This window comes from Chiloscyllium plagiosum, unplaced genomic scaffold, assembly GCF_037043375.1.
Source record: "Chiloscyllium plagiosum isolate Xiang-an unplaced genomic scaffold, Cpla_swu_hap1 HiC_scaffold_4, whole genome shotgun sequence".
In the NCBI taxonomy this organism is placed as follows: domain Eukaryota; kingdom Metazoa; phylum Chordata; class Chondrichthyes; order Orectolobiformes; family Hemiscylliidae; genus Chiloscyllium; species Chiloscyllium plagiosum.
The window spans coordinates 125,503,063-125,530,452 of NW_028270142.1; the positions used below are offsets into that span (position 1 = coordinate 125,503,063).

Sequence of the window (27,390 nt, forward strand, 5' to 3'; positions counted from 1 at the left end):
TGTTCAGGAAAAGGAATAGGGAAATCCCTGGAAATTACAGATCAGTCAGTCTTACATCTATGGTAAGCAAGATACTGGAAAGAATTCTGAGAGTTAGGATTTATTACTATTTGGAAAAACATGCTTTGATTAAAGATACTCAGCATGGCTTTATGAGAGGTAGGTCATACCTCACAAGCCTAATCGAGTCCTTTGAGGATGTGACGGGATGAGCTGATGAAGGTCGAGTAGTGGACGTGGTGTACAGAACAACCTCAATGATCTGAATGAGATGGTGGGGAGTATTTTGTACAGATAACTGATTGTTCGGATAACTGATTGTTTGGATAACAGCATTTTTACAAGACCTTGAGATCTTGTTTGGCTAATCTAAAATTTGGATAATTGACATTCAGATATCTGTGGTTGTTCTGTATATGGATTTCAGTAAGGCATTTGATAAGGGTCCCCATGGTAGGCTTATTCAGAAAGTTATGAGGTATAGGATACAGAGAAATTTGGCTGTCTGGATACAGAATTGACTGGCCAAAAGAAGACTGAGAGTGGTAGTGGATGGACAATATTCTGCCTGGAGGTGGGTGACCAGTAGTGTCCCACAGGAATCTGTTCTTGGGCTTCTGTTCTTTGTAATTTTTATAAATAACTTGGGTGAAGATGTGGAAGGGTGGGATACCAAGTTTGCTGATGACACAAACGTTGGTGGAGTTGTGAATAGTGCCGAGGGCCTTCGCAGGCTACAACAAGACATTGGGGTAAAAACAATGACTGCAGATGCTGGAAACCAGATTCTGGATTAGTGGTGCTGGAAGAGCACAGCAATTCAGGCAGCATCCGAGGGCAGGCAAAATCCGAGGACAGGCAAAATCGACGTTTCGGGCAAAAGCCCTTCATCAGGAAGACATTGACAGGATGCAGAGCTGGGCTGCAAAGTAGCAGATGCAGTTCAATTTGGATAAATGTGAAGTAATTCATTTTGAAGGTCGCATTTGAATGCTAAATACAGGGTTAAAGACAGGATTCTTGGCAATGTGGAGGAACAGAGGGATCTTGGGATTCATGTACATAGATTCCTTGAAGTTGCCACCCAAACTAATAGGGTTGTTAAGAAGGCGTATGGTGTTTTGGCTTTCATTAACAGGGATATTGAGTTTAAGAGTGGTGAAATTTTGCTGCAGCTCTATAAAACCCTGGTTAGACCAGGCTTTTATAGAGCTTATATTGTGTCCAGTTCTGTTTGCCTCTTTATAGGAAGGCTGTAGATGCTTTAGAGAGGGTGCAGAGGAGATTTACCAGGATGCTTCCTGGATTGGAGGGCTTGTCTTATGAAGAGAGGTTGAGTAAGCCAGGGCTTTTCACACTAGAGAGAAGGAAGGGAAGTGTACAAGGTCATGAGAGGCATAGATAGAGTAGATAGTCAGAGACTTTCCCCCAGGGCAGAAGTGGCTGTCGGAAGGGGTCATAATTTTAAGGTGATTGGAAAAAGGTATGGGGAGATGCCAGAGGTAGGTTCTTAACGCAGAGAATGGTGGGTGCATGGAACACATTGCCAGCGGTGATAGTAGAGTCAGAGACATTAGGGACATTGAAGCGACAGCTGGATAAGCACATGGACGGCAGTAATTTGTGGGGTGTGTAGGTTAGGTTGATCTTAGATTAAGATAAATGTTCGGCATGACATCATGGACCAAAGGGCCCGTACTGTGCTGTACTGTTCTATGTTCTATCGAAATAAATAGTCCAGTGTCGTAGGTCATAGGAATAAATTAGAAAAATAAATATCAGTCTCTCTGACTCAGTCCATGCCAGCACCTAGCCTCAGAGGAGATCTCACTGCTTTGTTGCCACCTGCAGTGGACCCACCAACATAGGGGTCACGCCATGTTTGGTGCAATCTCTTCGCCTCAGGGCCCACTTTGCTGACACTGCTGCACCCTCACTTGCCCTGCCACTAAGTTTGCCTGGCGCTGCTGCCAGGCTATCAGTCCCACGCCGCTCTCATCTTGTACCATTCTTCAGAAATCATGATACTATTATAAACTAATCCCATCTGGCTGCACATGGTCTGATGTCCCACTATTTCCTGTCTGTCGAAATGCCTCTGAAACTTTGCTATTGTTATATGTTTGTACCATCTCCCCATGTAACATTTCAGTTACATATCATTGTTTGTTTTAAAAACTTACCGAGCACATTTCCTTTAAACTTTCTTCCTCTCACCTTATACCTACGCCCCCTAATGTTTGACATTCCCACCCTTGGGGAAAAGACTCCGACTACCCACGCCTCTCATAATTTTATATATTTCTATCAGGTTGTCCCTCAGACTCTGAAGCTTGAACAAAAACAATCCAAGTTTCTACAACCTTTCCTTATAGCGGCACGGTGGCTCAGTGATTCGCACTGTTGCTTCACAGTACTAGGGACCCAGGTTCAATTCCAGCCTCAGGCAACCATTTGTGTTATGTTTGCACATTCTTCCCGTGTCTGTGTGAGTTTCCTACGGGTATTCTGGTTTCCTCCCACAGTCCAAAGACGTGCAGGTTAGGTGGATTGGCCATGCTAAATTGCTCATTGGTCAGAGGGAAATGGGTCTGGTTGTGTCGCTCTTTGGAGAGTCAGTGTGGACCTGTTGGGCCAAAGGGCCTGTTTCCACACTGTAGGGGATCTAATCTAATCCACTCCAATCCAGATAATATTCTGGTAAAGCCTCCACAACCTTTTTTTTTCTGATAGTTTAGTGACCAGAGCAGCACACAATATCTAAAATGTAGCCTGACTAAAGTTTTATACAACTGCAAAGTGACTTGTCAAGTTTTATACCCTATGCCCCATTTGCCTTCTTTACCACATTATCACTTGTGTTGGCCCTCTCAGGGAATTATGGGCTTGCACCACAAGATCCCTCTGGATATCACTGCTCCTAAGGGTCCTGAAATTTATGTATGCCTTCCTATTATATTTGACCTCCCAAAATGCACCACTTCACACTTGTCCAGATTAAACTCCGTCTGCCATTTCTCTGCTGAGTTTTCCAACCGATTATACATTCCTCAACAACCTTCCTCACTTTCCACCAATGTTCATGTCATTTTCAAACTTTCTAATCAGACCAACTGCATTTTCATCCAAATTATTTACATATTGTAAACAACAGAGTCCCAGCAAATATCCATGATCACAGAGCTCCAATCAGAAAACACCCCTCCTCAACTACCCTCATCAATTATCTTCATCAGTTCCTCAAAAATATTCAATCAAATATAGAAGTAAGGCGTCCCCACACATAGCCATATTGCTTAACCCTAATAATACTATTTTTTCCAAATGTGACTACATACTGTCCTAAGAACCTTCTGCAATAATTTCCCTCCCATGAATGTGAAAGCAGGAATTATAGGCCTATGGCTCTATCATTTCCTGCATTATATCTGGTGCCCTTCTTAAACAATGGAAAACATTGGTTACTGTTAAGTCTTTTGGGACCTCACCAGTGGTTAAAAGATACAAAAATCTCTATGAACAAAGATTCCAGGGATGAGGCATGAGTGATGGCATTTGACAGAAAAGCCATATTTGACAGAGTGTGGTGTCAAGGACCCCTAGCAAAACTAGAAACAGGGAAATTGGGGAAAACCTGGCACACAGGGAGATGGTTGTAGTTGGGGGAAGTCAGTCCTGTCAGCAGGAGTTCCTCAGAGTTGGCTCAACTATCTTCAGGTACTTCATCAATGAACTTTGCTCCGACATATAGTCATGATACAAAGAGTCTGCAGAGGATTATGGACAGCTTACGCAAGTGGGTACCACCTTGGCAGATGGAATATAACCTGGAAAACTTTATGATTAACTAATTTCGAAAAAAAAATGATTTTTCTGAGTATAATTTAAATGGAGAAAGACTGCGGAAAAACACACAGGAAGTTTGGGCATATAATCACAAAATGTTAGCATATAGATTTAGCAGGTAATAGGGAAAGAAAATGTACTGTTGACCCTAATGTCAATGGTCATGGAATATTAAAATAGGGAAGACTTGCCAGTGGCAGCAGTGAGGGACGTGTAATACTGTGAAAACTTTGGGTCCCCTTATTCTAAGAAAAGATATACTGGCATTGGAGGGAGTCCAGAGAAGATTTATTTGGTTGAACCTAGGTATGGAGACAGATCAAAAAGGTTTCTTCTATACTCAACAGAGTTTAGCAGAATTGTAAGTGACCATCTTGAAATAGACAAGATTCTTAGGAGACTTTACAGGGTAGATGAAGAAAGGTTATTTGTAGGAAAGTTTGGAATAGATGGCATAATCTCAGAATTAGGGGTTATCCAGTGAGGACAAAGATGAGTAGGTTTTATTTTACATGAAGGGCTGTGATGGTTGGTTCATTAAGAATACTTATGCTTGGGACAGACAGATGTTTAATAAAGGAATCAAGAGTTACAGGGAAAATGTAGGAAAATAGATTTTAGGATGTGGATAGTGCTGTTAAGAAGACATACGGTGTGTTAGGTTTTATTGGTCGAGGGAATATTGTATACAGTTCTGTTCGCCTATTACAGGAAGGATGTGGAAGCATTGGAAAGGGTGCAGAGGAGATTTACCTGGTCTGGAGGGAAGGTCTTATGAGGAAAGGCTCAGAGACTTGGGTCTGTTCTCATTGGAGAGAAGAAGGCTAAGAGAGGATTTGATAGATGATCAGAGGATTAGACAGGGTAGAGAGTACAAGTCTTTTTCCTAGGATTATGATGTCAACTTGTATGAGGGGGCATAGTTACAAATTGAGGGGTGATAGATTTAAGACTGATGTCAGAGGAAGATTCTTTACTCAGAGAGTGGTAAAGGCATGGAATGCCCTGCCAATGTAGTTAACTCAGCCACATTAGGGATATTTAAACAATCCTTGGATAAGCACATGGATGACGATGGGATAGTGTAGGGGCAGGGGCTTAGGTTAGTTCACAGATCGGCACACGATTGAGGGCCGAAGGGCCTGTTCTACACTATATTGTTCCATGTTCTATTATCAGATCAAGTATGATCTCAATCAGTGGTGGAGCAGGCTCGATGGGTTGTAGATCGGATATAGATTTCTATTGTCATGTGTACTCCAGTACATAGTACAGGAATACAGTAAAAAGGGTATAATTCGACACACGAACACTGAGGTACAGAATCATAAGAACAAGGTAGAAAGAAAAAACAAAATAAAAAAAATCAAATGTTACAGTCTTTCAAAAGTGTTTAGCCGTGCTGAGACTGCACTTCCTATCGGGGCTTAATCTCTTCCTTTTTACCATGCTTTCCCCGCATAGTCTATTCTGGGAGTGCTCACACCGGGCCTACCATGATCCCACCAAAGCAGTCGCAAGTCCTGTTGATCTATCTGGAGTATCGATATGGGCCTGCTTCTGGTTCTATATCTTATAGCCTTTGACCCTGTGAACCTATATTAATGCTGGATACTGATATCAGGGATGGCAAGATTCAATCAACGTAGTTACCATGCACAACAATTTTAGAGATCCCATGATTCAATATTATAACCAAATTCCAGCTTCTATGATTTTCAATATCTGATTTTACAAGTCTTGATTCTATGAGTCAAAGGATGTTCTGTGTGAATCTGGTCTTTTTATCATTATGTTGTCTTTTTTTAGTATTTCGCTGACACTAGTGAGAAAATGAGAATAGAAAAAGACAGGCCTAACAAAAGTATTTGCAGTCCACAGCTCGTCCCAAACTATTTTAAATGTCAAGTTCCAATTCCCTCTGATTGCTATCAGGTCTCCCTTAATATATTTCCTCAATTTAATACAAAACCATCCCAAACACTTTACCATAAGACCATAAAACCAGAAGAATTATGAACAGGAATAAGTTGTTCGGCCCTCCAGCCTGAACCAATATTGAAATAGTCATGGCTGATCCAAAATTCCTCTCATCCACTTGGCTGTATTTTCCCCATGATCCTTGATTCCAGTACTGATTAGAATCTTTCTCCACCTTAAGTATAGCCAAGGACTGTACCCCTCCAGATCTCTGCAGCAATGAGTTCCAAAGATTCTCAATCTTCTGAGAGAAGAAATTCTCCAATCAGTCTTAAATTGGCACCTCTTTATTCTGAGACTATGCCCTTCCTTTTGGGATCAACTTGATGACTTTAATAATTGAGGCAGTCAAACTAGTGGGAGATCTCTGAAATGGGGCAAAGACTTTAATTTTGGTCAGCTTTCACTACTGAAGGTCAAACTTGTTTATGAATGCTGCAGCACCATACCAATTGTAGAAATAGATACATGGAGTGAATGTGAAAGTAGTCCTGGCCAGCATCAGAGACCTGGCTGCTGGTTCTCACAATATTCATTCTAAAATACGTGCCCACATACGTCTATTTCAAACACAGCTAAATGAGACCCATTTCTATGCTCTTTTAATAGTACTGTTCTTTCATACAGAACAAATGTTGGTTTGTACACCTGATAAGTGCATGATGAAATGTTTTGATAAACGTGTTATGTTTTTTCAGCACTGCTCAAATTTTATTTCTGCTAAGCTGATTACAGCTTTACCTCTCTTTCCATGTAAACTGTCAGTGTAACCAATGTCATCACCTTGAAAGCTGCAGTCAGTTCCTTCCTTCTCCAAAAATGCACTCTTCATCTCTCTGACCTTGCATCTATGAAATCAACCTCTGATTTCTTTCTGATTATCCCAAGTGTCCACTATCTCTAACTCTGTTACCGTGCCTGTTATCCATTATGTTCAGCTTAACTGCCATTGAAACACACATCCCTGCTTTACAGAACTCAATTATTCCAATGATACCTCCAGTAGGCTTCTCATTTCATCCTGTGTAAATTGTTTCTCAAGTCATAACCTGCAATAAGTCCCAATGAACTGAGCTCATTGAAGTGATATGCTGACTAGATCCCAATCTACCAATGCCTCACTTTTAACTTTCTTATTCTCATTTTCAAATTGCTCCATCACCTTGTCCTTTTTCAGTTCAGCTTCCATCCTTCCAAGAATGCTACGTTCTTCAACTTATGTCTGCATCTGCACTGTCCTCTTTTTGTACCTTACCATTGGCTGATGTGCCTTCAACTATCTTGGTCCTACACTCTGGAATTTTCTTTCAAAACATCTTAATTTCCCTCTCACCTGAGATCTTCCTTATAACCTATATCTTTAAATCAACCCGTCTAATACGTCTTCATGTTTGCAATTCTTGTGTCTAACAGTGCTTCTGTAAATACTTGTGCATACACTGTGCCTTGAGATACCTTCGTGCATGGAAGTTGCTGTATGAATGTGAGTTGTCATTTCTTGCTCAGGAGAGGTAAGTTGCAAAAAGTCAGGAATAGACATTTCTTACCATGCCTTTCCTAAATCAGCAATCAAAAGTGTGGCAGATTATATGAGGAACCAGTAACTTTCTCACATAAACTCTCCTTACTTTCTGCTAAGAACACAAAAAAGGGCTTTTAAGTATTTCACTTTGAAACCTTCATGGTCATCTAGATATGGATCTGCAATCAAAGCATTTCTTAATAAATTTAAAACTTGGAGATATATTTGGAAAGAATTTTGCAATCAGCTTGAATTTGTGAGAAAATGTAATAGATCATCTAATAATACTTTGCAGTTTATAACGTAGGGAACATTGTCAGATCATTATAATCTCTTCTAGATGGCTGTTTGCAGGGATATATTTAAGAATTGCTGACAGCTTTTTGTAAAGGGATTTCACATTTATATTTTTAGTACATTATATTAAAAAAATTAATTATATAGCTGAAGATATATTATGGAATACGTAAAACGCAAAACATACCTAAAAATGGGGTGCCAATCTGGTGAAGCGACAATGCTTGCTAGATAGTGGGATCAGCATGTCACAGACACAGCAAAGTATTCCCATAACTAATGGATGAGATCAAAGCTTTGTAATTCACTCACATTATTTCAGGAATAGTGCTGGACAATTTAAAAAAGACTAATGTGAGGAGAAGGCACCATGAACATTTAATCCCAATTCCTGATGAAGGGCTTTTGCCCGAAATGTCGATTTTCCTGCACCTCGGATGCTGCCTGACCTGCTGTGCGTTTCCAGCCACACTCTAATCTTGACATTTAATCCAAATGACAGGTGATCACTTAACAGGAATGCAAAAGACAAGGCTGAAGCAATTGCAACTATCTTTGACCAGAAGTGTTAAATTGTACTTCATCTGTCTCCTGCTGAGATCATCTACCTTTGGCCAATTAAGTTCATTTCGTGTTATCTTGTGCCGACTGGACAACACAAAGACCATGATTAACTTTACTGCAGTCCTGAAGATATGAAGTAGCTGTGTTCCGAGCCAAGCTACTTCAGTATAGCTGCAACGCTGACATCGAACTGACAAAGTGGAAAGTTGTCTAACTGTGTTCTATCCACAAAGAAAAGAAATAATCCAAACCAGCTAATTACCACCCCATCTACCAATTGACAATTGAACAGCATTTACTCATCAATAACCTACTCAGAACACTTAAGTTCCATGCCAGCTCCAGACATGAGTGCAGGTTTTGTAAAAGCACAGACTAGAGCAGCATAAATGAGAATGACTGCCCTTGACATGAAGGTGGCATCAAAGAATGCTCCTAAAATTGACAGCCGTGGAAATCATGGGAGATTGCTCAACCAACTGGAACCATGACAGTCATTAGGATGAGGAAGTGCAGGAGATCTTTGAAAACATAAAGGTGGATAAATCTCCAAAACCTGATCAAGTATATCCCAGGACATTGTGGGAAGTTAGAGAAGTAATTATGGGACCCCTGGCAAAAATATTTCTATCATCAATAACCACAGATGAAATGCCGGAGAACTGGAGGGTGTCCAATGTTTTGCCTATATTTGAGAAAGGCTGTAAGGGAACCTTTAGACCTATGAGTCTGGCATCAGTGGTGGGTACATTGTTGGAGGTAATTCTGAAATATAGCATGTGCATTTGGAGAAGCAACAAATGATTAAGGATAATCAGCATGGTTTTGTTGGAGGTGATTCTGAAAGATAGGATTTACATGCTTTTAAAGAGACAAGAAATGATTAGGGATAATCAGCATGGTTTTGTGAGAGGGAAATTATATTTCATAAAGTTGACTGATTTTTTTGTGAGAAAGTAACCAAAAAGATTGATGAGGGCAGAGCGGTGGATGATGTTGACCTGGAGCTCTGGCTAAGTTTGCAGATGATACGAAGATAGTTGGGGGGAACAGGTATTATTGAGGAGGTAGGAGGTTGCAGAATGATTTAGACAGATTAGGAGAGTGGGTAAAGGAGTGGTAGATTGAATAAAACATGGGAACGTGTGAGGTCATGCACTTCAGAAATCTGAAATGTGAAGGGATTTGGGCGTCCTTGTCCAGGATTCTCATAAGGTAAACTTGCACGTTAAGTCAGGAGTTAGGAAGGCAAATACAACATTAGCATTTATTTCAAGAGGACGAGAATATAAAAGCAGGGATGTAGTTCTGAGGCTCTATAAGGCTCTGGTTGGACCACATTTAAAGTATTGTGAACAATTTCAGGCCTCACACCTTAGTAAGGATCCACTTGCCCTGGAGCAGATCCAGAGGAGGTTCATGAGAATGATCCCAGAAATGAAAGGCTTAACAAAGGAGTAACATTTGAGGATTCTGGGTCTATACTCGATGACATTTGGAAAGATGAGGGGGGATCTAATTAAAAAAAATTTACAGAATACTCAACGGCCTAGACAGTGGATGTTGGTAAGATGTTTTCATTGGCAGGAGAAACTCGGAATGGGCACAGCTTTTGAGTAAAAGGAAGACCCTTTACAATAGAAATGAAGAGAAACTTCTTCAAGCAGAGAGTAGTAAATTTATGGAATTCATGGCCAACAGGGCTGTGGAGGTCAGGTCATTGAGTGTATTTAAGGCTGAGATAAATAGGTTCTTGATTGTCAAGGGGATCAAAGGTTATGGGGAGAAAATGAGAGAATTGGGTTGAGAAACCTATCAGCCATGATTGAATGATGGAGCTGACTCGATGGGCTAGATGATTTCTGCTCCAATGTCTTATGGTCTTGTGCACTTTTGTAAATTCTTTGATAAAGTTCTGCAAGGTAGACTAATTAGTAAAGTCAGATAATATGGGATTCAGGGTGAGCTTGCCAATTTGGTACAAAATTGGCTTTAGGGTAGAAGACAGACGGTGGTGGAGGAGGATTGTATATCAGAGTGGAAGCCAGTGGTCAGCGGTGTTGCATAGGGATCGGTGCTGGGTCCACTTTTGTCTGTCATTTATATGAATGATTTAGACAAGAATGCAGGAAGCATAGTTAGTAAATTTGTGGATAACACCAAACTTGATGGTATGTTGGGCAGTGAAGAAAGTTATCTAAGATTACAAAGAGATCTTGATCATTTGGGTCAGTGGGCTGAGTGGCAGATGGAGTGTAATTTGGTAAATGTGAGATATTGTATTTTGGTAAAACAAGCAAGAGCAGGATTTATACAGTTAATAGTACAACCCTGGGTAGTATTGTAGAACAGAGAAACCTAGGAGTTCAGGTAAAGTTGCATCACGGGTAGTCAGGATGGTTAGGAAGGCATTTAGCATGCTTGTCTTCATTGTTCAGACCTTTGAGTATAGGAATTGGGACATCATGTTGAGGTTGTACAGGACATTGGTGAGGCTTCTTCTGGATTACTGTGTGCAGTTTTGGTCACCCTTTTTTCGGAAGGATAGTATTAAATTGGAGAGGGTTCAGAAAGGATTTACTAGGATGTTGCCAGGAATGGAAGGTTTGAGGTATAAGGAGAGACTGGATACGCCGGAACTTTTTTCAGTGGAGCATAGGTTGAGGGTGACCTTATAAATGTTTATAAAATCATGAGGGGCATAGATAAGGTGAAATGTAAAGGTCTTTTCTCTAAGTTAGTGGAATTCAAAACTGGAGGGCATATTTTTAATATGAGAGGAGAAAGATTTAAAAAGGACATGATGGACAATAGTTTTACACAGAGAGTGGTTAGTGTGTGAAATGAACTTCCAGAGTAAGTGGTGGGTCCAAGGATAGTTATAATGTTTAAAAGGTAAGTACATGATTAGGAAATATTGAGAGCGATATGGGCCAAAGTTTGGGAGAAGATTTGTAGCTCGGGTGCTCGTTGTTGTGGTTCTGTTCGCCGAGTTGGGAATTTGTGTTCCAGACGTTTCGTCCCCTGTCTAGGTGACATCCTCAGTGCTTGGGAGCCTCCTGTGAAGCACTTCTGTGATGTTTCCTCCGGCATTTATAGTGGTTTGTACCTGCCACTTCCGGTTGTCAGTTCCAGCTGTCCGCTGCAGTGGCCGGTATATTGGGTCCAGGTCGATGTGCTTATTGATTGAATCTGTGGATGAGTGCCATGCCTCTAGGAATTCCCTGGCTGTTCTCTGTTTGGCTTGTCCTATAAAAGTAGTGTTGTCCCAGTCGACCTCATGTTGCTTGTCATCTGTGTGTGTGGCTCCTAAGGATAGCTGGTCGTGTCGTTTCGTGGCTAGTTGGTGTTCATGGATGTGGACCGTTAGCTGTCTTCCTGTTTGTCCTATGTAGTGTTTTGTGCAGTCCTTGCATGGGATTTTGTACACTACATTGGTTTTGCTCATGATGGGTATCGGGTCCTTCATCCTGGTGAGTTGTTGCCTGAGAGTGGCTGTTGGTTTGTGTGCTGTTATGAGTCCTAGTGGTCGCAGTAGACTGGCTGTCTGTTCAGAAATGTTTTTGATGTATGGTAGTGTGGCTAGTCCTTTGGGTTGCAGCATGTCCTTATTCTGTTGTCTTTCCCTTAGGCATCTGTTGATGAAATTGCAGGCAAGTGGAAATAGTTTAGTTTAGAAACATGGTCAGCGTGGACCATGTTGAACCAAAGAGCATGTTCCCATGCTGCCTAACTCGTGCAGCAGATTATCAATCATCTCAATCTCAAGACATTGTTGCAAGAATTATTCTGGGTAATAGCCAACACCCAATCATCTTGTTTCAGCCATAACTTCTCTCAATAATACAGTCAGAAGTAACTGTTGATTTAAAAGTGTTTTGTTCCTCAGATGATGAATCAATCCTTGCTCACATATAACAAGACATGGATAGTATTCAATATTGGGTTGATATTTGGAATTCATATTCTTATGACAGAGAATGGAGCCAACTTCTTCTGATATCTAACGTTAATACCAATTCTAAATCCCCCACTACTTATATCCTGGGGGAGATTATCATTGATCAGAAGCTTAATTGGATCATTCACTTAATAGTATAGAAGAGGTCGGAGATGGCCTGTTTTGTGATGAATCCCTTCGACTCCCCAGAGCCTGTCTACCATCTCCAAATGAAAAACAGCAATTGATGGAAAAACACAGCAGGTTTGGCAGCACCTGTGGAGGGAAAGCAGAGTCACCCTTTTGGATCCAGTGACCCTTGTTCAGAGCCAGTCTACCATCTATAAGGTACAAGTCAGAATGTGACATTCAAATGTAATAGGATAGTATCCCCTTGCCTGAACAAGTGCAGCTTGAGCAACATCAGGAACCTCAATGCCTGTACTAAGTAGCTGACTTGATAGTATCCCATTCACCATCTCGAGCATGCAATTTCTCCACCACCAATTCACAATAGCAGCATGTGAACCACATACAGGAGGCACTACTCTTACTCACTAACTCTCCTTCAACAGCACCTTCCAACCTTGGAACTTTGACTACCCAGAAGGAAAAGGGCAGTAAAAGCATAGGAACACAACCATCGGCAAGTTTTCCTTTGGGTAACACTCCATCCTGAAATAGGGCCATATTGCTGTTTCTTCGCCGTCAAAATGAAGTGCTTAACAGGAGGAGTGCCACGTTTCAAGAAGACAGCTCTCCACCACCTTCTCAAGCCCAGTTAGTAATGGAAAGATGTATTGACCTTTCTAGAGAAGTTTCGCCTGACATACTCAACTCTTGCTAGAGAAACCCACAACTCATAGTCAAAAAAGAGCAGGTTACTCAATGTTTTTAACCATTGGTCGGGGAGCTGGCAAAATAATTAAAATTAAATGAAACAAGATGGTTTTTGTATGTAGTGTGGTGTTAGAACGTGGAATTATTGTGGAATCACAAACTTGTCCACTTGAATGGGACTGGTTTTATTGGATGGCTTGAATAAGTTGGACCAAAATGCCTGTTTCCATGCTGTAAAACTCTATGACTCTATGCTTATGTTTCTTTTAATCGACAACTGTTAGATTATGGTCACTGTTGCATCCCAGGGTCATTCTTTCCATTTTAATAATAGTAATTTAAACCAGCTTGGAGCAGCCAGGCATGGGGAAACTCTTTTAGTCATTTGTTAGTTCAGAACTTAAGTAAAGTTGCTGAACTTGACAAAAACAAAAGTACTTTATTTGTGAAGCTTTTTCTCATGTACTTTGCAGTACTACTTGTCATGTATGTCTTTTCTCAAGAATGCAATTTCAAGGAGGGACCAACATTTATACAACATAAGTGGAGAATATAAATTAGTCAACCAGTGGGGTTTGATTCGTAAAGGCATTATCCCAGAGAGAATACACCTTTTAGTATTGATTGACAGATAACAGCTGGATTTTGTTTATATTTTAAACCAAGAAGGTTAAATTTGATTGGCTAAGGCATTACACTAAGAGAGGAATTAAGTGATTGGTTGTCACCTGTTCCAGTAAATATTGTCCAATTGCAGAAAAAAAATAACATACATGCATTATGCTTATTTGAATTTAAAATAGCTTCATTTCTCAGGGCAAAGCACTGACTGATCAGGGTCAACTTGGCTGGTTTAAAATTTAAATTTAAGAGGCTACTGAGCATCAACTCTTTCTCCATCATATGCCTCTATCAATCAGAATCTAAATGCCAAGCAATTGGCATTCTCTTATTTTGTGGTGCAAATTGTTTTTTTTTTCTTTGAATATGTGTCCTTGCAAATTAACCTGTGATTGCAAGGTCAGAAACACTAACAAAACATGTTTTTTCAAATGAAATTCTTCTTGTGAGAAACCATGTTATTGATTGAGAAACAGATGTGTTAGGGGAGAAATGTATCTCCTGCCAAAATAGCACCAAGCCAACAGAGTGACAGCCAGTAGGGTGCCTGGCTTGAATTCGACTCTGGTTGCTCTTGCACTTTCCAGACAGACTGTCATATGAGCCTCCCAATAAGTTCACTGACCAGGAAGATTAACACTGCCAGATTTCTGTCTGTCTCCCTGTTTCACTAGAGGAGTTACATTAAAGGGGAAGTCATCATAGTCTTACCAGACCATCAAGCTGCTCGCTCATTCAAGAGAGATATAGAGAGCAAGACAATTGGTGATGATTTAACCTGAGGGTCACCACACCTCAGACAGTGGGGAAGGTGGGAGGGAAGATTAAGGAAGAGTTTCCTTCAGGGATTTTTAGTTGGAGCAGGAACAGAACCCATGCTGTTGGTGTCACTCTGCTGACAACCAACCAGCTGTCCAACCAACTGAGCAAAATGCCCCCCCCCACCAGGGGTGACATAGTTACCCTTCAATGTATAGGACCTATACCAGAATCTATAGAAGCCACTAATACATCCACTATTTTGGGTGACATTTCCTTAAATATTCTGAGATTAGATTATGTGGCCCTTGGGATTTATCAGGGTTTTATTCCATCAATGTTCAGATGAACTGCAAACACTATTACCACTTCTTACCTGCAGCTGCCATGCTTCCCATAACCTGGTTGAGGGTCCAGCTGGATATTCGGGGAATAAGGGTTGTTTACTTCGACAATGATTGATGACATCAGTGCGCAACCTCATGACTGATGCAGATCAAAGATACAATGTTGCCCATGCCTTATCAAGGCCAAGGTGGAGCAGACAATAGGGCTCCTGAAGATACAGTTTCACTCCTTGGATTGGTTTTGAGTCCTGCATTGTAGTGAAGAGAGACTGGTCATGCCTGTGTGCTATGCTCTGGGCAATTATGCATGACAGAACTCAGCAGTATTAGATGCCACAAGCCTGACAGGACCTTATTGACACAAGGTTCCAGTAGATGGGAATGGGTTGCTGCAAACATTTATGGAATATAGACTGACCATTGGTCATTTTTGCAAGGGAACAGATTCAGAACCTTACACCACCTGAGAGACATCCAGGCTGGCTAGCGGTGCGGGATTCAGTCTTGTCAGTGGGCAAACATTGTCCCTGGCTGAGGCAGGCTGCTGTCCGTGTCCACTCTAGTTTCAGCAATTTCCCATGGTGGGAAGTGCTCAATTTTCACAAGGGAGCGAATTCGGGACCTTACACCACCTGGGTGACTTCCAGGCCAGTTAGCAACGCCGGATTTGGTCCGGTTGGTATGCAAACGTTGTCCCCATCTAGGCCAGAGTGCGGGTCGTGTTCTGACTGGGTTTCAGCGATTGTGTCTGCTTTCCCTCACTGTATTTAAAAGTCATTGGAATTGTGTGATAACTTGCCTGTACATGTTGCTCTATGATTGCTTAATGGTAAAATATGAGTCTACAGTGGACACTGTGCACAGAGTAGCAGTGACTTAGAGAGGATGTTTAAACATGATGTAGCTAAGGGTATGTAAACTGTGTGGTCAGGTGGTTGAGGGATGTTAGCCATGCTGGTTATGTGCCATGAACAGTATGGCTTTGTGACTGCCGATGAAAGCAAACACTGATTTACCAATGCTTGGCCAGAAGCTCAGCAGCCTTTTAAAGGTAGCACAGGCATCAGGGATGCTGGTCTTTCAGCAGATATCCAACAGTGACATGTTGTTCCTGGAGCAGCAAGTGATAGGTTGGGGTAAGAATTGAGTGAGAAGAGAGCCACAAAGGTATGATAGGCAGTTAATGGGGCAAATTTCATAAAATGCTGTGCAAAAGTTTGATCTGCCTCATGCAGGGAAACCCTCATTGTAACTCAGTCAAACTGACACTTCACCAAGTAAACATAAGACTTGTCCCTTGATTTTTTAGATTTTGATGTGTCCAATACAGAAAAATAGATCATTAAGATATGCTTCACAATTGGGAGTCACGACCAGCATAGACTTAACACAGCAGGATTAAGAGAAAAGTGTTAGAAGTACCCCAAAGTTTATGAACCAGATTTGAACACTTATTCAGAGTCAGATTAAACTTTATATTCATCAGTTAGTATTCTCATGATTTAGACAGAATTCTACAAAATACACAGACCACTTCATGAGCAGCCATTGAGAGAAGAGTTTTGTCGTTATGTGATTTTGTCAGATAGGGAACTAGAAAACAGAATTATTGAGTTGGTGGTCACATTTACCTCTGGAGGCTTTCCAGAGCGATTTAAAAAACAAACTAAAAATTTATGACATTGAAGTGCCACTGAAGGATGATCAAGAATGGTAAGCAATCCAATGTTGTGAAAGCATAGAAGTCCTTTTGAAATGTTGAGCTTTCAATCAATTTTGCAAGGTATTTGGGAAAAAGGCCAGAAACAGTGTACTGGAGCAAAGGCTAATACAGCTACAAATGTCCACTTAAACAGACCATGTGCAAGGATTACCTGCAAGCTAATCCAGAATCCCAACCAGTGGTATATATAGATTAGATTCCTTACAGTATGGAAACAGGCTCTTTGGCCCAACAAGTCCACACCAATCTTTCGAAGAGTAACCCACCCAGACCCAGTCCCCTACATTTACCCCTGACTAAGCCACCTAACAGTATGGGCAATTTAGCATGACCAATTCACCTGACCAACACATTTTTGGATTGTGAGAGGAAACCAGAGCACCCAGAGGAAACCCACGTAGACACAGGGAGAATTTGCAAACTCCACACAGACAGTTACCCAAGGTTGGAATTGAACCCGGGTCCCTGGCGCTGTGAGGCAGCAGTGCTAACCACTGAGCCACCATGCCACCCCTGTGGTGAGCAAACCAGTATCAGATGATGTCCACCTCAAGACAAAAAATTGTTGAACTCAAGTTTCACACAGTGAATCTCATGAAAAATAACATGTTTTCATACCATCCAAAGTGTCGGCAAAAATTCAAACCACATATCCTCATGGACTAACTAGAATTTGTCATAATTTTTAAAATTTCTAATTTTTTTTGTTCTGTTATGATGGAATCACTCATTCTGAAATTTCTACTATTTAAAAATTTATTACTGTAATTTTGGATTTTTGAATTTCTGGACTTTTTTATTTTTCTAATTTTTTTCCGAAGAATTTGTACTGAAGAATCGGTACCTGGGTACCCATGTACCAAAGATGGTGCCATAAGTGGCTACTTGTAAACCTTTCACTGTACTCGTGTGAGTACATGTGACAATAAAGCGAATTTGTTCATTCAATTCAATTATTAACTAAGATTGGCGGAAGAGCTAGTGCCGTTGTACTACACCTGTGAATTAGAAAACACGTAGAAAACCTTGACAAAACCCTCAATACAAAATGTTCCGACAACTGTGTGCACAGGTTAAATACTGCTGCAGAACAAATACATTAAGTCTAACTAGATGTGGCATATATCATATGGACTGTCATGCTGCGATCTTTGACTAATCATAATCCATGGAATCAGTCAGGCATCAGAGAAATGGTAGCAAAAGTTAAGGACTAAGAATAGCAGTGTTTAAAAACATGGGTGGAACTGAATATTAAGGATGAAAGGGCCACCATTTTGTTCAGAATTAGTGAAACTAAAATTTTAGCTTCCTGATATGAAGAAACAAATGAAACATCAAGAGCAAAATGTTGAACAATGAGCTCAGGATTAATCTAAATTTGAAAGTACCATTCAAAGTTTGTGAGAAGATTTGTAGCTCGGGTGCTCATTGTTGTGGTTCTGTTCACCGAGCTGGGAATTTGTGTTGCAGATGTTTCATCCCCTGTCTAGGTAACATCCTCAGTGCTTGGGAGCCTCCTGTGAAGCGCTTCTGTGATGTTTCCTCTAGCATTTATAGTTACCTCTGCCGTTTCCGGTTGTCAGTTCCAGCTGTCCGCTGCAGTGGCCGGTATATTGGGTCCAGGTCGATGTGTTTGTTGATAGAATCTGTGGATGAGTGCCATGCTTCTAGGAATTCCCTGGCTGTTCTCTGTCAACAAGGCATGAAACGACATGACCAGCTATCCTTAGTAGCCACACACGCAGATGACAAGCAACATGAGTTCGACTGGGACAACACTACTATTATAGGACAAGCCAAACAGAGAACAGCCAGGGAATTCCTAGAGGCATGGCATGGCAACCACTATAAATGCCGGAGGAAACATCACAGAAGCGCTTCACAGGAGGCTCCCAAGCACTGAGGATGTCACCTAGACAGGGACGAAACGTCTGCAACACAAATTCCCAGCTTGAAAGTGCCATCTTAAGATGATGAAGTCTTTAAGGAATACCTCTGATTAACTTACAAAGGTGAATGAAGTGCTGAAGGGAGTCAGGAGAAAATGGCAGCAGGATAAGCCATAAATTCTACACTAGTAGTCAAATAAAAAAGTTGTCCATGTATGGGAAGTCTCAGAGCGACTCACACGTGAAACAGATCAGGTTACGCAGGATCTGTTACTGAAACATTGGTTTGATCTCATCGATAGTCTCACGTGAGGGGCCAGAAAACTGGAGGTTGGCAAACATGGTGCCACTGTTTAAGAAGGTGGTAAGGACAAGCTAGGGAACTATGAACCAGAGAGCCTGACGTCAGTGGTGGGCACATTGTTGGAGGGAATCCTGAGGGACAGGATGTACGTGTATTTGGAAAGGCAAGGACTGATTAGGGATACTCAACAAGGCTTTGTGTGTGGGAAATTATATCTCACAAACTTGATTGAGTTTTTTGAGGAAGTAGCAAAGAAGCTTGATGAGGGCAGAGCGGTAGATGTGATCTATATGGACTTCAGTAAGACGTTCGACAAGGTTCTCCATGGGAGATTGATTAGCAAGGTTAGATCTCATGAAATACAGTGAGAACTAGCCATTTGGATACAGAACTAGCTCAAAGGTAAAAGACAGAGGATGATGGTGGAGGGTTGTTTTTCAGACTGGAGACCTGTGACCAGTGGAGTGCCACAAGGATTGGTGTTGAGTCTACTGCTTTTTATCATTTATATAAGTGGTTTGGATGTGAACATAGGAGGTATGGTTAGTAAATTTGCAGATGACACCAAAATTGGAGGTGTAGTGGACAGCGAAGAGGGTTACCTCTGATTATAACAGGATCTTGACGAGATGGGCCAATGGGCTGAGAAGTGGCAGATGGAGTTTAATTCAGATAAATGTGAGGTGCTGCATTTTGGGAAAGCAAATCTTAGTAGGTAAGGTCCTAGAGAGTGTTGCTGAACAAAGAGACCTTGGAGTGCAAGTTCATAGCTCCTTGAAAGTGGAGTCGCAGGGAGATAGGATAGTAAGAAGGTGTTTGGTTTGCTTTCATTTATTGGTCAGAGTTTTGAGTACAGGAGTTGGGAGGTCATGTTGCGGCTGTACAGAACATTGGTTAGGCCACTGTTGGTATATTGCATGCAATTCTGGTCTCCTTCCTATCGGAAAGATGTTGTGAAACTTGAAAGGGTTCAGAAAAGATTTACAAGGATGTTGCCAGGTTTGGAGGATTTGAGCTATGGAGAGAGGCTGAACAGGCTGGGGCTGTTTTCGCTGGAGTGTCGGAGGCTGAAGGGTGATCATATAGAGATTTACAAAATTATGAGGGGCATGAAATTAAAAATCACACAACACCAGGTTATAGTCCGACCGGTTTAATTGGAAGCACACTAGCTTTTGGAGCGTCACTCCTTCATCACCTCCACTATCATCTGATGAAGGAACAACGGTCCGAAAGCTAGTGTGCTTCCAATTAAACCTGTTGGACTATAACCTGGTGTTGTGTAAGTTTTAACTTTGTACACCCCAGTCCAACACTGGCATCTCCATATCATGAGGGGCATGGATAGGGTAAATTGGCAAAGTCTTTTCCCTGGGGTTGGGGAGTCCAGAACTAGAGGGCATAGGTTTAGGGTGAGAGGGAAAAGATATAAAAGAGACCTACGGAGCAATTTTTACACACAGAGGTGGAACGGGTATGGAATGAGCTGCCATAGGAAGTGATGAAGACTGGTACAATTGCAACATTTAAGAGGCATTTTGATGGGTAAAAGAATCGGAAGGATTTGGAGGGATATGAGCCGGGTGCTGGCAGGTGGAATTAGATTGGGTTGGGATATTTGGTGGCATGGACGGGTTAGACCGAAGGGTCTGTTTCTGTGCTGTACATCTCTATGACTCTATGACAATGCTGGAGAAAGTAATTGGCCAGACCAAATAACTGATGTAAAGCATACACAATAATGAGCTGCAAATCAGTCATAAAACGACCTTTTCAGAAATCGTGCCAGTAGCAAAGTTTTAATGAAAGAATTCCAACAGGTCATAGAGGAAACAAAAGCCTCTGAATCTGCGAGTGGAAGAGCAAGCAAGCAGCAAAGAAAATAGACCTGGCCAGGAGAATGCTAAAACATTGATAGAGCTGATAGAATCCAGGTTATGAAATAAGAAGGTTCAAAATCAACTGGAAGATCTTCAGCCAAAAACCAATAATTACCAAGATGATTTTAATCACCAGGAACAGTTTGAGGGATGAAATCAGTCATTGTCTCACCTGGAGCAAAACTTGGATGTAGTGTGACAAGATAAGCAAATTCTGGAACAGGAAATCCATCCATTAAAGAGGAAGTTGACAACATAAACAGGAATTACAGACAATATCCCTCATGATTATGAAAATCGATGACACCTCCAAAGTCAGCATCATGAAGTCAGGAACATACCAACAAATTGCCCACATTCATTGGCTCACTTATTATTGTAAACGTTGCAAACTGTAGTTCGAAAAGGAGGAAATTTTATATGAACCTTGCAAGCCTTTATGAGCACTCACCTTTAAGAACTCCATGGGCTGTGTGCATACAATGTTGCAACTTTGCATGCCATTTCGTCTCCTGAGGTTTGCAGACAGCACACATAGAAATCATTTCGCTTTTGTATTGTCAGCTTCATGACTTAAATAGTGCTTTACTGTTTTAAATTAACAAATTCATGGAGTTAATCAAACTCAGATGAGCTATTATTAGAACATTGTCCATAATGTGATAGTCCCTTTTGAAAATTGCTGATGGCACTGCTCAATGCCTGGTACAACTAAGTGGAGATTTCACTGCACAATGTGATAAAAAGTCATCTCTGCAATGTGAATTATTGCAGCTTGAATCACTTGAGGTAGCAGGGAACATAGTGCTAAAGCTTATAACTATTAAATATTAAATACTTCTGTGTTTTCTGTTACAATGGGTTTAAAAATTAACGTTATGGGAGATGGTCTGCAGATATTGACATGTAGCTTCTGACTGTCCATGACTTGCTTCTAATTTTCAAAAGACAGTTGCAGTAACTTAAATAAGGAACTGTAGGTTCAGGATTTTCCTATTATTTCTAAGTTTAAAGATATTGGACAGATATTAAATACAGAAAAAAATGTACAAAGCCACACTCCTGAAGCATTGTTATTCTGGTAAATGATATTGTCCCAATTGTGACAAGCTTAGTAATTTCATGAAATTGATGGCGTCAGGAATCGTTCGGGATCTTACAGGAGTCCATAGATCCAACTGCGGAAAGTCATGTTGTAAAGAACATCACTAACAGTTCCTGCCAGTAGTGCCCCTTGAGAGGTAAAGGGGCACTACTGGCAGAACCAACTCCCAAAAATTTGGATTTATCTTGTCTCCTTTGTATTTATTGGCGCTACTGTTAGTGAATCCTTTGCCATCCGTACCCTAAGGGTTAGTATTGACGCGAAACCAAAATGGACCAGCCATATGCCTACTTTGGCTATATAGAAACGTGAGAGGCTGGAAAATCTATAGTGAGTAGCTCACCTGCCAAACCTCCAAAGCCTGTCTGTTTTCTACAAGATACAAGTCAGGGAGCAGATGGAATACTCCCCAATTGCCTGAATAAGTGCAGCTCCATCAACAGGAGAAAGTGAGGTCTGCAGATGCTGGAGATCAAAGTTGAAACTTTATTGCTGGAACAGCACAGCAGGTTAGGCAGCATCCAGGGAACAGGAGATTCGACGTTTCGGGCACAGGACCTTGCCTGTGCCCGAAACGTCAAATCTCCTGTTCCCTGGATGCTGCCTAACCTGCTGTGCTGTTCCAGCAATAAAGTTTCAACTTCCAGCTCCATCAACACTCAAGAAACTTGACATCATTCAGGACATAACAGTCAGTTCCTCAACACACCGTCCACCATCTGAAACTTTCACTGTCTCCACTACCAGTATAACATGATTGTGGTGTGCACTGTATATACTTGTATACATATGTATGGAAACCCACCAAAGCCCTGCCAACAAGACCTTTCAAATGCATGACCTTTACCACCTGGAAGGACATAAGAACAGCCTTTTGGAAACACCACTGGCTGTAAATCCCCTCCAAGTCACCGTCCTGATTTGGAACTATATTGTTGCTTTCCCACCATCACTGGGTCAAATTGACAGCACAGTTAGACATGGACTGCAGCGCTTCAAGAAATTCGCTCAGCTTCTCAAAAACATTTAAGGAGGGGTATATGTGCTGGTTTTGCCAGTGATGAAGAAATAAAGAATGCAAGTTTTTCTCTCTGTTTTAGATATATCAAAATCACTTGGTGTATGATTATCACGTATTCTTGTCCAATTATATCGAAGAATAGGGGGATTCACAATAAAAACGCAGTGGAGTAGAATGTATTCCTGCCTGAATGGAGGAAACTCAATCTTACTAGACTGTTTGAGGTCAGACCTATTAAACCATTCATAGTAAAGCTGGCAGTGGGAAAATATGAGTGTGTCAGAGTTGTGAGTCACAATCATTGGAACAGCTGACATACCTTGTGCTGCTCTGCTCACCAAACTATTAGAAGGACATGATTGCACTAGAGGGGACACAGGGAGATTCACCAGGATGTTGTCTCAGATGGAACATTTTAGCCATGACCAAAGATTGGGTTGTTTTCTTTACAGCAGGCTGAGAAGCTGTTCCCCTTAGTTAGACAGGTGTAATTTTAAGGTGAAAGTTTTACAGAGGGTTTGAGAGAGAGAGAAAAAAAAACTTTCACCCAGAGGATGATGGGAAACTGGACTGTACTGCCTGGGAGAGGAAGTGGGAAACCACATTAAGTTTAAAAAAGTAATTAATTAACAAACATTTGAAATGTCATAACATTCAGTCCTATGGTTAAGTACTGGAAAGTAGGATTAGTGTATACAAGTCGGCACAGGCTCAATGGGCTGAAGGGTCTGTTATATGCTATTTGACTCTGACTCTATGACTCTAGGTGTGACTTTAACAGAAAAAGCAGCTTAAAAATGTGTTGCTGGAAAAGCGTAGCAGGTCAGGCAGCATCAAAGGAGAAGGAGAATCGACGTTTCGGGCATAAGCCCTTCTTCAGGAATGAGGAGGGTGTGCCAAGCAGGCTAAGATAAAAGATAGGGAGGAGGGACTTGGGGGAGAGATGTTGGGAATGCGATAGGTGGAAGGAGGTTAAGGTGAGGGTGATAGGCCGGAGAGGGGGTGGGGGCGGAGAGGTCAGGAAGAAGATTGCAGGTCAAGAAGGCGGTGCTGTGTCTGAGGGCTGGGACTGAGAAAAGGTGGGGGGAGGGGAAATGAGGAAGCTGGAGAAATCCGCATTCATCCCTTGTGGATGGAAGGTTCCTAGGCAGAAGATGAGTCGCTCTTCCTCCAGGCGTCATGTTGCCATGGTCTGGCGATGGAGGAGGCCAAGGACCTGCATGTCTTTGGCGGAGTGGGAGGGGGAGTTAAAATGTTCAGCCACGGGGCGGTTGGGTTGGTTGGTGCGGATGTCCCAGGATGTCTCTGAAACGTTCCACAAGTAGGCGGCCTGTCTCTCCAATGTATAGGAGGCCACATCGGGTGCAGCGGATGCAGTAAATGATGTGTGTGGAGGTGTAGGTGAATTTCTGATGGATATTGAAGGATCCCTTGGGGCCTTGGAGGGAAGTGAGGGGGGAGGTGTGGGCTCAAGTTTTGCATTTTTTGCGGTTGCAGGGGAAGGTGCCGGGAGTGGAGGTTGGGTTGGTGAGGGGTGTGGATCTGACAAGGGAGTCGCAGAGGGAGTGTTCTTTCCGGAACACTGATAGGGGAGGGGAGGGAAATATATCCTTGGTGGTGGGGTCCGTTTGGAGGTGGCAGAAATGACGAAGAAATCCGATGTATCTGGAGGTTGGTGGGGTGGTAGGTGAGGACTAGTGGGGTTCTGTTCTGGTGGCGATTAGAGGGGTGGGGTTCAAGGGCGGAGGAGCGGGAAGTGGAGGAGATGCGGTGGAGGGCATCGTCAACCACGTCTGAGGGGAAATTGCGTTCTTTGAAAAAGGAGGCCATCTGAGTTGTTCGGTATTGGAATTGGTCCTCCTGGGAGCAGATGCGGCAATGGCGAAGGAATTGGGAATATGGGATGGCGTTTTTATAGGGGGCAGGGTGGGAAGAGGTGTAATCTAGGTAGCTGTGGGAGTCAGTTGGTTTATAGTATACGTCCATGTTGAGTCGGTCGTCCGAGATAAAGATGGAGAGGTCTAGGAAGGGGAGGGAGGAGTCTGAGACGGTCCAGGTAAATCTGAGGTCGGGGTGGAAGGTGTTAGTAAAATAGATGAACTGTTCAACCTCCTCGTGGGAGCACGAGGTAGCGCCAATACAGTCATCAATGTAATGGAGGAAAAGGTGGAGGATGGTGCCAGTGTAGCTGCGGAAGATGGACTGTTCCAAGCAACTAATTTAATTTGAAGGGAGCATAGAGTCCAAGAATGATATAGTACAGAAGTTAGTAATTTGGTACTTAAGACCTTTGAATAGGATATCTGAGTCGTCCCACTTCTCTCTTCTGCATTTGTAGCTCACAAGTGTTATTCCCTCGTATTAATTCGATGTCCTTTTGAAAATTACTCATGACTCTACTTCCAGCTCTCTTTCAGGCAACACACTCGAGATCACAGTAACCGCTATGTAAAATAAATTGAATCAATTTACCTTCCACTTCATTAACCTTCTGCCAGTGGAGGAAGTATTTTTCTTGTTTACGCCATGAAAGCTTATCATGGTTTTGAACACTTCCATTGTTCCTTAATCTTCCGTATTCTGAACAGCACTATTATCCCTCAACATCATTGGAGTCTTTTATCCTGAACTCATCTAGTAAATCTTCACTGCACCATCAGCCAGGTCTTCATAAATTTCCAGAAGTATGGAATACATTTGTGTCAATGCCTATTTATAAAGCTAAACATTATGTTTGCTTTTTTATCAACTTTCTCAGTTCGAACTGCCACCTCAGAGATGTGTGTAGGCATATTGCCAGGTTTTTCTCTTTTCCTGCTCCCTCTTAAAAATGCACTGTTTAGTTTATACTGGTTCTTCTCATGCTTTCAACCAAAGTCTGTCATTGCACACTTCTCTGAATTCTATGTAACACATGTCTGCCACTTCTTCAGACTGCCAAGGTCTTCCTGGGGTCTCTGACTCACTTACTCATTGTCTGCTACATAGAACATAGAAAAGTACAGCACAGAACAGGCCCTTTGGCCCACGATGCTGTGCCGAGATTTAATCCTAATGTAAAATATTATAACAACCTACGCACCCCTCAACTCACTGCTGTCCATGTGCCTGTCCAACAGTCACTTAAATGTCCCTGATGACTCTGCTTCAACCACCTCCGCTGGTAACCCATTCCATGCATTCACAACTCTCTGTGTAAAAAACCTACCTCTGACGTCTCCTTTATACCTTCCTCCTAATATCTTCAAAATATGACTTCTCATGCCAGTGAGTCCTGCCCTGGGGAAAAGTCTCTGGCTATTGACTCTATCTATTCCTCTCATTATTTTGTATACCTCGATCAGGTCTCCTCTCTTCCTCCTTCTTTCCAGAGAGAAAAGTCCAAGTCTATTCAACCTTTCCACATAAGGCAAGCCCTCCAGTCCAGGCAGCATCCTGGTAAACCTTCTTTGCACCCTCTCCAAAACCTCTGTATCTTTCCTATAGTAGGGTGACCAGAACTGGACACACCAGGGACTTGGAAAGCTGCAGCAAAACCTCACGGTTCTTAAACTCTATTCCCCTTTAATGAAAGACAATACACCATGTGCTTCCTTAACAACCCTATCCACTTGGGTGGCAACTTTGAGGGATCTATGTAGTTGCACACCCAGATCCCTCTGTTCCTCCACACTGCCAAGAATCCTGTCTTTAATCCTATATTCAACATTCAAGTTCGACCTTTCAAAATGCATCACTTCGCATTTATCCAGGTTGAACTCCATCTGCCATTTCTCAGCCCAGCTCTGCATTCTGTCTATGTCGTGCTGCAGCCTGCAGTAGCCCTCTATACTATCGATGACACCTCCAACCTTTGTGTCATCTGCAAATTTACTCACCCACCCCTCAACCTCCTCATCCAAGTCATTTATAAAAACTACAAAGGGTAGAGGCCCAAGTACAGAGCCCTGCGAGACCCCACTCAACTCTGACCTCCAGGCAGAATACTTTCCATCTACAACCACTCTCTGCCTTCTGTCAGCCAGCCAATTCTGAATCCAGATAGCCAAATCTCCCTCTATCCCATACTTCCTGACTTTATGAATGAGCCTACCATGGGGAACCTTATCAAATGCCTTGCTGAAATCCATATACACCACATCCACTGCTCGACCATCGTTGACCTGTCTTGACACCTCCTCCAAGAACTCAATTAGACTTGTGAGGCATGAACTGCCCCTCACAAAGCCATGCTGACTGCCTTTAATCTCACTATGCTTTGCCAAATAGTCATAAATCCTATCCATTAGAATTCTTTCCAAAACTTTGCTCACCACAGATGTAAGACTGACTGGTCTGTAATTGCCAGGAATTTCCCTATTTCCCTTCTTGAAAATAGGAACACCATTCGCCTACTTCCAATCCTCTCGTACAACTCCCGTGGAGAGTGAGGAGGCAAATATTCTCGTCAGCGGCTTAGCAAGCTCCTTTCTCACTTCCCGGAGTAGTCTAGGATAAATCTGATCTGGCCCTGGGGACTTGTCAATCTTAATGTTTTACAAAATTTCTAACACATTAACTTCATCAATCTTGATCTGGTCAAGACTGTATCCCAGCTCCTCAAAGTTTTCATTTATAACAAGTTCCCTTTCCTTGGTGAAACCCAAAGCAAAAAACTCATTTAGGGCTTCCCCTATCTGCTCTGACTCCACGCGCAAGTTCCCTCTGCTATCCCTGATCGGCCCTACCTTCTCCCTGATCATTTTCTTA

General features: G+C 42.1%; 1 protein-coding gene across 1 annotated transcript in view; it reads left to right on the plus strand.

Moving 5' to 3' along the window:
* tsnare1 (T-SNARE Domain Containing 1) overlaps positions 1–27,390 on the plus strand; it is a 912,841-nt gene that overhangs the window by 757,806 nt on the left and 127,645 nt on the right. The window lies entirely within an intron of this gene.